Consider the following 13,302-nt stretch of genomic DNA (forward strand, 5'->3'; position numbering starts at 1 on the left):
TTTTGACGTGTAACGTCTATATTCGGCCTACATTCAATTCATAGAAAAAATGAAAGGATTTGGTGGAACGGAAATCACATTGACGACGTCATTCGACTTCGGTTACCATGGAAATGTTTACATCATATCCGATAAACTCAACAATGTGAACAAGTGCATTCCTACACACATGGGGAGTTCGCATTACATACATAACCTACTTTGCACCAATCCATCGCCTAGTCGCCAGTGTGAAAGAAGCCTAATGTCCCACCCACCTCGAGTCGGTACGACTATCTCGACAACTTATTGCGGTAGTGAGCGACTGCAAGCGACAGTTCATCATCTCGTCAACTGGAGACTGGAGTTGCCTCGTATCAACGCGAATTGGCCGATTCTATGTTGAAACGTATTTTGCAAGTTGCACAGATCGATCACCTAGTGTGAAAGAGGTATAACTATTAACGACCTTGCTTCTCTCTTCTTTTTATAATCGAACCTCGCTTATATGGACTAAACGGAACCGCAAGCCATTAGAATTAACGAAAATCCGGATAATCCGGAAAATGAAGTGACCAAAGAGAATACATTTCAATACAAATTACAAAACACTTCAGATATTTATACATAAAAATAAGGAGTAAGTTTTTGTGCCAACTGTGACGAATTTAACAACAAAATAAAATAATATTGCACTGTAAATTCGGACAAACCAGAAATCCGGTTATGAGGAAAGGATAAACGCGTTCTCAGTACACGAAGTATAAGAGAAAGTATCGTAATGCGATGCTACAAAACTTCGATTTCGAGATTTTCACAGAAGTGCACGCTTTTGGCATCCTTCATGCCAGAAAGATGGTTTTGGACCTGTCGTCTATGTACAGTATACTGTATAGCAGCCGTGGCGAAAATGTTACTCGCGAGCACATTATGGCTCGCAATGATAGCTATGCATTTCTTTTGCTTCCTACCTCCCACAACCCCTATCCTCTCACTCACTGGAGTCAAACTCCGTTCCATTTGTATTTGTCTCTGATCTGCGAGTGGCGTATCGTCGCAATGTCTCTCTCGAAAACATCTACCTCTACAAAAACGAAAGTTTCAAGTAGGATGGGAGGACGTATTTTTTTGCTGCCAATATGAGTATATTAAATGTATGATTTGTTCACAAGTATTACGAGAAAAACGGCATTATATTACATGTCAGTGATGAAACATTAAAAGGTTAAGTGTTGTTAGTATTATTATTATTATTATTATTATTATTATCATCATTATTATTATTATCATCTCTACGTCGATCCTTTTTCAGCAGATGTACGAATAATGAGGTTAAATCTTCAATTTAATCTCACAGATTTACAATGAGATGTTAAATGAAAGCTACAGTAGATGTAAGGACTTGACTAATGTTGGACTTTTCAAATCTTTGCCAAAGAAAAAATATCCGAAGCTTCGTTCTTTCGCTTGCTCTGTTGAAGCCATGTTCGCTACAACTTACGTTTGTGTAAAATTGAGGGGCGTTTTCACAAAACTTAACATCTACAGAAATCAAATTTTTCAGTAGACATATTTTTTTAATTAATTCTCAATTCAAACACAGTATTTTCACAGGTACTATATATTTACTGAAAAGAGGATAATAGAAATACATTATGATCTTATACATATTATTTTATAAGTAAGTACCATCCCTAAATAGATCCTAAAAATAACAAATTTTCACAAAAATCAACATCTACAGAACTTTTTCATCATTTTCAAAATGTTTTTACTAATATTTTCAATTCAAAATTTTGTTGTTCTTATAAATTTACATCTTACTATGCAGGAAAGGAATTTTCATACATATAAATGCATCTGTTCTTTTTTTACCACCCAATTTTGTTCAATAATACTCAATGAAGACATACAAGAACAATAGTATTGTTCACTGGAACTCACTTATTAAGACATACAAGAAAAATAGTATTATATATTGTTCACTGATCTCCATAACATATTCTAGCTTCTTCTGAAGATATGTCAAAGTACTTTAATAACTTCTTTATGTCAGCACACTTTTTTCATTAACATGATTTACATAGCTGAATCAATCTTGTTTGCATTACGGATTCCCGGATTAAGAACTTCAACTTCAGTACTTGATCCTGCATATGTTGTCTTGACAAATAGCCTACTTGGTCCTTCTCATATCGCAGCACACGGACATCATCATTTTGAGTGTAAGTTTCTTCTTCAAAATTTCTTGCGATTTGGATTTAATATCAAATAATTTCCAGTCTTCTCCAAGAACTAGACATTTACCATGCTTTCCTATTATCGAATGGTATTCTGATGGTAAAGTAATCGTGTCTAAACGTCGGTACTCTTTCTCAATATTTCCAAAAACGAGGTCTGGAGGAACATAACTGTGCCCCCAGATGGGGAAATAACGCAGAATCTTTCTGAAAACAGTACACTCTTCTATTATTCTGATGAGAATGGACATGACTGTAGATTTCTTGTCCTGTGAGGCACAAGAATCAGAGAAGAGCCGAAGAACAAGTTTCTTTTTATCTTTTTTCAAGTTCTTCTCCAGTTCTATTATGTAGTGGTTTAATGCAGATGCAGTTTCATTCGAACCACGACCACTTGAATCTGCAACTATGTGTAGTGTGAAATATGTGTACTCGTGTTATTTTCCACTTGCAGTACTGTGAAGTTGTACAGCCACACTTGTCTACTATAAAACATTTCCCCTATTGGTAATTTTGGGAGTGGTTGATTTTCTTGCCAATCGGAAGAAATATTTATTTCATATTCTTTTGTTTCCATTATTTGAAAAAACGTATTTGACTTCAGCTTATGGAGCCTATATTCAGTACTGACTTTGTTATTTTCTTCTAAATCAGGAGTTGATTTAATTCTCAGCAAGAACTCGGCACATGCAGAACAGGTATCCGAGCGAGGATTTCCAAAGCCAAGATTAAAATGTTTGTAGAAAACTGATTTCTATTTTGAGAGGGAACAGAGAAAATAGCCATGGCGAACATTTTCATTACAATATCTTCTCCACATCAACTTAATATTTAGTTCTGATGAGAGGTAAGAACGACACGAATCTCGTCGAGAATAATGAACTTCATGACATTTGTATTTTATTATATCCTCTTAATAAGTTCAGTTTGCTCTTCATCTCTTTCCTTCGGTATTCGACCTCTGCGATTTTTACAGTCATCTCTCCATTGGCTAAAAGTAGTAATCTGCTCTCTGACACATTAAAAATGCTTGCAAAAGTGGCATCACAGACAACGACATTTGCTATTTTCCTTCTTCACACGATATACTACAGATACACATCCTTTATTTCTCACTTTCTCAGGTTCTACTTTACTCCTTACAGGTTACAGTGCTGTCATATGTTTAAGCAAAAATGTATCCTGTTTTATCTTAGTGTCATTTTGATAAAATTTCTATCTAAAATTAACTAAACCATTTAGTGACAAAACAGCCACTGACCAGTTACTACGTTTTAATTTCACCTTCAGCATGCATATATAAACCATGCAAAAATACTATATGGGATTTTGTATTTCGATCATCGTACTTCAAATGTTTACGCACAGATGATGTTTCGCTGCGCCTCTTAGAACCTCGTTCAATTTCTTGGACAGCAGACATGTAATCAAACATCTTATTTGATATATAAAATTTATTTAATTCACACAAACATGAAGATGTAATGAAATGTTGCGTAGATGCTCAGTTTTGTTAAAACTCATTGGCAGTAGATGTTAAGTTTTGTGAAAACTCTAGTAATTTACCGACATTTTACGCCAGTAGATATTAAGTTTAGCTAAATTTCGGCCACACCAATGAATTCAGCGGGTGCTAAAACATAAGGATACACCAATATCTCAAAATTCAAAATTTTGTAGATGTTAAGTTTTGTGAAAACGCCCCTCAATTATTTTCAACAATGAAAATAGTAAAAACCAAATTTAGATCACGACTGACAGACACATACCTTTATGATCAACTACGACTGGCAGTAAGTGACATAATTCTTGATTTTAAAACTCTGTTGCAGACATATTCTGAAGACAGTTGCTCGTAATTTTAGGTTGTGATAATGTGTCCTATGTTTTCTTAGTAATTTCTTTCTTCATTACACGTACTAAACATTAGTTTGTAGCCTTGTATTGTATAAAATTATATTTAAGCGCTTGACGTAAGGAAAATAAAAATCCGTTAATAAGTCAGACAGTTGCTTCACTTCCCTTTCAGGTGTCCGCCTCCCTCCATACGTGCTATGCACGTTGCAGATTACACAGAGGCTCGGCGCACGATCACATTTTCGCCACGGCTGCTGTATAGCAATTTCTCAAACTATCCATAGAATTTTGTTCATATCAGTAGGCCTCTTTATTATAAGGCGAACAAATATCCTAGAAGGATGCACATGAAACATCATTTGCAATGGTTTTTCATCTGAAAACAGAAACGCAATGGCTGTCCAATCACATTCAAAGTAATTTTTTCCGTGTTTCATTTTTTATTTTGTGTTACGTAGAATAATGTAACAAATGGAACTGGTTCATGCTAAGCAAAAGAAGATTTACTATGATAAAATATTTATTATGTGCAAAAACCATTTCCACTTTTCTTGCGACGTTTATATCTCCTCCAGTCAGATGACTGCATTAGGTGCAAAGTATTAAAGAGATCCTCCATTTCGTCCACGATGTGCAGCTTCCAGAACGAAACGTCGGTAGTGAACAGCTCGATATCTGCTCTCGTGGTATTTATACTGAATGTCATTAAAATCGAGTCGTAGATTCAAAGCTTATTCTAAAGAATAATTAGTTTACTAACGATTGTAGTCATGTCGTGCATTTTTTTTTTTTTGCAAAAGATATACATATGCAAATTTGCAACACAGCTAAAGAACTGTGAAGACCTGACATCTCGTGACTTACCGAATAGGTCAAGCATAATGCTTCAGTAATAGAAAAGCTACACAAACGCCTCTGAATTTAAATTTGGATTTCATCAGTATGTTATAATGTTATTTACAATATGTAGGGATTTTCTAGCCAATGAACTTCGAATCGTGCGATATTATATCAAGCTATTTTCCTAGTAAAATAATTTTCTGAATACATTTTCCTGTGCTAATAATGTCAGTTAAGATTGAAAAATGAAATTATTATGGAAATGAGACAATTTCAGAAAGGACGCTTTCTAAAAATTCCTCTAAAACAGTTATTACAATGGAGTAGAACTTAACCAGTGTTCCCAACTCTATTCTCAAAAACCTGTAATGACAAGCAGTGCAGAAACTGCTAAATTGCTATATTGTCGATGTAAAGCGAGAGTGCCCCCCCACCCAAAAAAAACTCCCTAAATTCCTAAATTAGCTCAGATCACATATATAACAGATTGCTCAGCCTTATAGGCTTTGACGGTAACAACTTGTCAGGTTTACTATGCTGCCATCTAGTTGTTATATAAGGAGTCACGTCATAACTCCCATTTGAATTGCATTAGCGACTGTACTGCCATCTCGTGTTCATTTATGGCGGACGGGTGGCGATCCTGGGGGTTGTTCTCTTCAAAGTGCTACCGATTTTAACATAGAGATGAACAATCTATATATATATATAATATATATATATTATATATATATATATATATATATATATACATATGTGTGTGTGTGATCAGGGATATTAGCAATACAAATTTCATAAATTTTACCCGCTAAACTAACACAGAAAAACGCCAGATATAGCGGGAAAACCGCTGAATTGGAAACACTGAAATGAACATTACGCGTACCCAACGAGTTACTTTCTAAGCGGGGTTTTCCTAGCAGCGCACTTTTTATGTCGCGTGTAACGTAAAACGCCAACGTAAAACCCATTACTCATTGCGCTGCGTACTATGTTCTCCTAACAACTTCTAAAAACGCAGCTGATGTCGCAGACTCTCAACAGCTGTGATTCTATGAAGAGTATGAACTGAACTTCAAAATGAGTTGTGCATTAAAACGGAAAAAAAAAACTGTGTTCGTTATTGGTGTTACTTGACTTTGAGGATGTAGAAGAAGAAATCGATTACCTGGTTCATCATTATTGCATTAGGAAGTCTGTTAATGAAGTATTTTTCTGTAGAGAAGAGGAGGGAGTTTTCAGAATACTGATCGAAAAACATCTACTAGACGATGAAGTGAAATTTAAAGCATATTTCAGATTCACCCGAGAACAGTTCTATTTCCTTGTGAACCTCATTCAAGATGATTTGTCTACAAAACCATGCAATAGAGTGAAAAGACCTATCTCACCAGCCGAAAAACTTGCTCTAACTCTGAGGTATGTATTAGGAATGGTGTACATACAGAAGGATTCATTATTTCATCTCTACAGTACACACACAAAGTATTTACACGTAATAATGAACCACTCTGTATATTGTATAGCTATAGCTTATATATTTTTTAATGAATTTTGCATTTTTCGTACAACTACAGAGGCCAAGTTTATTTATTAATCTTGTACATAACATATTTAAGTTCTAAATTCCCAAAAATGTCCACTCATATCTTCAGAACATTCTACATTTGAGTTTGTAAACATTGTATTGTTGTCACAAGTAGATGACTCAAAAGTTGTGCTGGGTGAGTCTTGTGACTGCAAGCCTACTGCTGACGGCTCACCAGTGCTGCAGTTCGAGTTGTAGGATGCGTTTGAGCTTGGCCTGGAGTTCTCCGAATCAAATGTGGAAGCATTTCCCACACGTATAGACCTGTAACTGCGGACTTCCATTTCAGTCACAAGACTAAAAATGTTCATTTTTGCTTCAGTTCTGACTTCAGGATCAAATTTTTTCACAGTCGCAGCCATGGTTCTGAAGAAGAGATCAGTTTCGTCTTCTGCTTCAGGCTTCATAATTTTTTCCAAGTATTCTCTGGTCTGTAGTTGCTCTTGTTTTCTTTCATCAAGTAAGTTCACAATGTTGTTCTTTCTGACTTTTTTTGTTTTTATCTCAGACGTCTGGCAAGTTGAACGTTCTGGTAAATTTTATTTCTTTCTTTTTTCTTGATTTTCAGATTCATGTCCTGTGCTCGTAATATACGAATCGTAAGTTAATGTATCATCCTTTGCTTCGGAATCAAGACCACAAATAGTTTCTTCCAGGGTTTCATTACTGTTTCCGCTTTCAGTTTGCGTGTTAGAAAAACTTTCTCGTTCATCTTCCACTGTATCTAGGAATCTTAGCCTATCCCAATATGATGCCCTTTTCTTAGTAGCAGCGGACCCTGTTCCTGTATTCTTTTCTTGTTTCCGCTGTCTCTTGTAATGGTCCCTAATACTTTTCCATCGCATTTTGCATTGTCCATCTAAAAGAAAAAAAAAAGTTATGTGTACGAGTATTTTCACATAAAATATACGGTACATAAATTAATGCTTTTCCATTGGGATATTTCCTATTTAATTTTTTCTTTCCTTTCCAGATTTCTTGCAACTGGGGAGTCATTTCATTCACTAGCATTTTCATACCGCATATCTCCTTCTAGTATCTGCACATTCGTACCACAAGTACTTCAGGCGCTCAAAAGAAAACTGCTACCAAGATTTTTACTTAACCCTAATAAAATTGATTGGGAGACAAAGGCAGAAGAATTCTGAGATCGCTGGGATTTTCCTAACGTTGTTGCAGCACTCGATGGGAAGCATGTGAGAATTGTAGCACCTAACCAAACAGGGACTTTATTCTACAACTACAAAGGCTACTTCTCAATAGTCCTTCTCGCTATGGTAGATGCTAACTATAAGTTTCTTGTCGTCGATGTCGGTTCCTACGGAAAGGAAGGGGATGCTGGGATTTTTAATAAATCAGAAATGGGTCAGCTGGTAAAAATGGGGTCAATATTTCCACCACCACGAATTTTACCGCAATCAAACATTTTGGTGCCCCATGTTATACTAGATGATGAAGCCTTCAGATTAGATGAACATATCATGAAACCTTACTGCAGACGACAAATACTGGAAGATGAAAAGAAAATACATTTTAATTATCAATTTAGCAAAGCTAGAAGAGTTTCTGAAAACGCATTTGGCATTATGTGTTCTACGTTCAGAATTTTTTTCACGCCTATAAATGTCAAGCCTGAAACTGTAGATTTGATAGTTACAGTCTGCTGTTGTCTGCACAATGTACTGAGGGATGACTATATTGCTAAACATCCATGTGATGGAGAGACACACAAGACATAATTGATGAACTTCCAGCGAACAACATGATTCCCTTAGCTGGGACTGGCGGTTTCGCAAAATCTGAAGGTTTCAAAGTCAGAAGCAGATTTACTGAATACTTCAACGGTAAATATTTGAAAACTAAAGCCTCGAGTAAAAGAAACAAAAGAAAATGAACATGAATGAGTGCATTGTTTGTAAAAGTAATTTTAAACAATGGCAAATTTAATTTTCTCATGTGTTTCATTATTTTGTTGTTCATTAATAATGTAATTATTCTAGTTCAAATTTAGATATAAGTTCGATGTTGAAAGACTGGGTCGGTGATATGTAATAAGCAGGGAACGGATTTATATGGACTAAAAATATATGAAATATGTAAATATATATGTAGTTATTTTTACCAAAATATGGAATTAAATATGGATTTTTACCAAAATATGGAATTAAATATGGACTTAAAATTATAAAAAAATGACTATGTACGTTAAATATTGGTACATTTTAATCAAACTAAACAAAAAATATAATGGACGTACCTTATCTTCCAATGTAGTTTCAACAAAACACAATTTTTATTGTCTGTTACCATAACAATAGGTTACAAACATTTCTTTCAAGTGCTGAAAAGTGAATCTTCTTCTATTGTCTCTGAGGATAGATTTATACTGACTAAAAGAGCGTTCGACGTCACAAGAAGTAACTGGTACATAATTCAATTTCACAATGTCTGCTGGGGATAAGTCCAAGTTAATCTTCACTGTTGATTCACCACTCATCACAGCAACAACCTTTTGTAGTTCTTCATATCCAGGGTTTTTTGAAAGTACAGTGTCCACCTTAGCTCTTACTGCATCTGCAACTTTACCTCTACCACGATTCAGTTGTTCCACAGTACTATTTATAATTTCAAAACTTTCAGATAGTGAAAGGTGCCTATTTTGGAGACTTTTGAGCGTTTTTATGATGCATGAAAATGTATGCTGAATGTGAGCTAAGTCATTCTTCACACTTATGTCACAGGTAACTGTTTTCGCAGTATCAATTGAGACTGCATCTTCAGAGTCCAATGCAAGGAGAACATTGTTAATAGAGTCTATATGTTCGGCATAATATTCAACTGCTTCTAGCCATGTACCCCATCTAGTTAAAATTGGCTTTGGTGGCAATGGAATTTCAGGGTACATTTCTTTCAACACGTTAACTCTACTGGGAGCTTTGAGAAATACTTTTTTCACTGATGAAATCAACAAATCTACTTTAGGGAAATTGTCTCTGACCACTTCTGCCACACGATGAAATGCATGCGCCACACAAGTAAAATGAGTCAATTTAGGATATACAACAGATAATGCTTGTCCAGCTTTGACCATATAAGGGGCAGCATCGCTAATAAAGAATAACACATTATCGTACATAATACCCTTTGGCCACAGGATACCCATAGCTTCGTTGAACAGTTTAACTATAGTTTTGTTATTGCACTTTTCTAGAACATCACAATGTAAAAGAATTCGTTCAGAATATTGTTCACTTAACAAACCGATAACTACATTACCAACAAGTCTACCTTCTTTGTCGGGAGTCTCATCAATGGAAACCCAAATTGAACTATCTTTAATTTCATCTCTTATCTTCTGTATTGTCTCATCGTAGATGGATGGAGCATACGTCTTCCTAAGTGTTGACTCATCCGGGATTGTATGTTGAGTATATTTTTCAAGGAATTCCCTGAAGACCTTATTCTTTAGTTTGTAGAGAGGAATATCAGCAGAGATGAGAGAACGGCACAGGTCGATGTTAAACTCAGATCTTACATTCGATGTTGTTGGTTGTGTTAAAAACAATTGTCTCTGCTTGGAATTTAGTTGTTTGTTGGCCTGATGTTTACTAGTTGTAATGTGTTGTTGCACCAGGAACTTTTGTGTAGATGATACTGCACACTGACACAAATTACAAAATAATATTTTATTGTCAGTTGATAAACCATCTTCTTTAAATTCTGAAATGTAACTTGTTAGTTTTGATTTTAAATTGACTGAATGACGTACTTTTGGCATATTTACCGTCTTTATAGTATGATTTACAAAACTGAACCTATGTGTACTCTGACTGGCATTTAACTGTTGAGCTGCACAACTGAAGTCTGTTAAAAATTTTAAATTAAATTAATACAGTTTTGTAACTTACTTTCCCATTGTTGATAGGACTGCTAATTTTCAAATAACTCTGATGTTAAAGGGATTACTGAACATGTGTTTAAATCTCTATTGTTGAAATGTATTTTTAAAAGTTAATGGAATTTTGTTTTGTTTTATTGTTAAACCTAATATAATATGGACTGTTTTATATGAAATATGGAAAATATATGGAAATTAACGAAAATATGTACTAAACTCTAAAATATGGAAAAATATGGAAAATAAAAGTAGGATTTTTCAACCCTACACATTGTGAAACATAAAGATAATGCAAAATATAAATTATATTAGCTTTATAAGTAAATATGTATTTACATATAAATCCTTTCCCTGGTAATAAGATTGCATTCTAGAAATTTCAATTCAATGTACTTCAAAATGTAAGATATTTCCTAAAATTCTAACGACTATAATAATAACTTAAAAATAGCACACTCACTCAAAGAGCAGCAAATTACCCAACCTTTTTTTGATTATAATTACATAAAATATATTGATGTGCATTAACATTATACGCTACTTCATTCATAAAATAAGTTACCTGACATTCACCATGTTTCCAATCTCCTTCCAAATTAAGTCCTTCTTTAAGGTATTCTTGAACTCTACTTCCATCATATTCCATAAAACAGAATGTCCAGCAACCATCTCAATCAGCTGTTCGTCTTCTGCAGCTGAGAATCGAACTGAAGGGGGAGCCATTGTTAAAGAAACAATATATATGAAACAAAAAACCGCACACAACTTCTCTATTACGCAGCGCACGACGTACTAGACTCTAGAGGAGGGGAAAAATAACGTAACAGTTATTTTGGAACCGTTCCTTGTTTGGAACTGTTCCAAAAAGTAACAGCACCTTGGAATACTATGTTCCAAAATAACAGTACGAAATACTTGCGGTTACAAATACTCGTTTCACTTTGGAACTACATTATGACAACGCCTGTTCCACAGAAAGGAACATGTTTGGCACTATTGAAAGCAGTGACGCCAACTTTTGGAAAACAGTGGGTGGGCTCATACATTTGATGAGCCTTAAGTTAAATAAATCTCACAACACGACAAATTATTGGGTGGGCTCGGATTCCACGAGCCTATATAAGTTGGCGCCACTGTTTGAAAGCAGAATTGGGAATCCTTTCGTCGTACTGCAATAAATGTTGGAAACTAAAGTAAAAGATAAATAGTAAAGATACGAAGATAGTCTTTAAAAAATGTACACATTATCTTGGAACTGATGTTAATTAAGTATAGGATTCTATCAAATAACATAATGCCTGTATTATAGTAACTACATTGTGAATTTTATCAAGAGAGATGAAAATATATAGGTTATGTTTTATTTCCAAATATTTTACAGTTTTAGTTTCATTACCAATTCTTGAAATTAAACTAAAGTCTGTTGAAACATGACTGTATTATTGAAGTTCTTCTGTTTAAAAAAAGTACAACGGTAAATTTTCATATTTCATTACAATGAGATTATTATTCTTCATGACGGTACATTATTAATATGAATTTTAGCACGGCCGAAATGATTATAGCTTTTATTTACGCATTTTTGGAGAAATTGAAAACTACTGTAACCTTCAGCTAAGCAGAAGAAGAAGAATAGATTAGGTTCTATTTACCACTGGGATCCATTTCGATTTCGTGACCAATTTACAAATAATTTAAAATTACATTACATTTCCTGCTTCGAACAAACCTGATCTACGAATTCAATTTAGCATTAGAAAAGATTTCATTTCCAGGAATTCACATCTCGACTCATTATGACATCGTACTACATCACATGGCATACAGGGACGTATGTGATCATTTAGCGTCCTGAACACTACTGTTATATTTCATACTAGTTGTACGTACATGTTCCTAAATATCAGTGTTACATTACGTACTAGTAGTACGTGGCTCTTCCACTGTTACATTAAATACTCCTGTTATACAAAATACTTGCTGTTACAAAAAATACTCGATGTTATGGAACTACATTATGAGTTATGACTCATGAGTTATAACGTAACGGCCTGTTCCAAAACATCACTCTTACATTACATATTAGTAGTACTGTACCTGTTATACAAAATACTTGCTGTTATTGTCAGACCATCGGATCTATGCCCCTTCAGCGCTGTCGTCGTTCTTGGAAAAGTTAACGCCTCTACTCACCCCATTCCACCCGTTTTTCTCCCACTACGTCAAACAGCAGGCCACGAACCTTGTCGAATATAGGGATGTTGCCAAACTTCCGTCAAACAGTGTCATGTCTCTTGAATATTGCTTATAATACTGTAAGGTTAATTATTACTCATTCATAATTTAATTTAAGTAGGTCTAATGACACTGATTGACTTGCAAAATGCTATTACTTGCTTAATAATATTTCTTTCACCACTCCGTGCTACAGTATCCATGTTGAGTTGACAACACTGGATTGCAAGTGCAAATAAACTGTTCCGCAAGAAGGCTCAATTATTGTGAGTAGTGGGGGAGAGAAAGAGAGAGGGATAGAAAAAAGAGAAATAGGAATACAGGGAGAGAAATGAATTGCCGAGGCTGAAAAGGAATTAAGGTTCAGTTCGTATATCTTACGGGGGCACAGATTCGATGGTCGGACTATACATGTTACAATATACTCGATGTTATGGAACACGGCCGACTTGATGCTACCTTCGCTTTCAAAGGTAAAGCGAAGCTAGCATCAAGTCGGCCGTGTATGGAACTACATTATGACAACCGTTGCTGCAGTGTTGTCAATTTAGCGACTTTGTCACTAGAACTGGCTACTTTTAACAATTTTCAGGAACAAAATCAACAACAACTTTTAATTCTGAACTGGCGTCGTGCATAAATATAACGTAACTGGTTTCGTGGTG

The 13,302-nt window shown here is 35.0% G+C and overlaps 1 protein-coding gene and 1 pseudogene across 1 annotated transcript in view; one reads left to right on the forward strand and one right to left on the reverse strand.

The window, feature by feature from the left end:
• The window catches only part of LOC138703263 (AT-rich interactive domain-containing protein 5B-like), a 454,468-nt gene that overhangs the window by 68,584 nt on the left and 372,582 nt on the right, over positions 1-13,302 (reverse strand). The window lies entirely within an intron of this gene.
• Positions 6,013-8,540, forward strand: LOC138702646 (putative nuclease HARBI1; annotated as a pseudogene).

Source organism: Periplaneta americana, chromosome 7 (assembly GCF_040183065.1).
Source record: "Periplaneta americana isolate PAMFEO1 chromosome 7, P.americana_PAMFEO1_priV1, whole genome shotgun sequence".
Classification (NCBI taxonomy): domain Eukaryota; kingdom Metazoa; phylum Arthropoda; class Insecta; order Blattodea; family Blattidae; genus Periplaneta; species Periplaneta americana.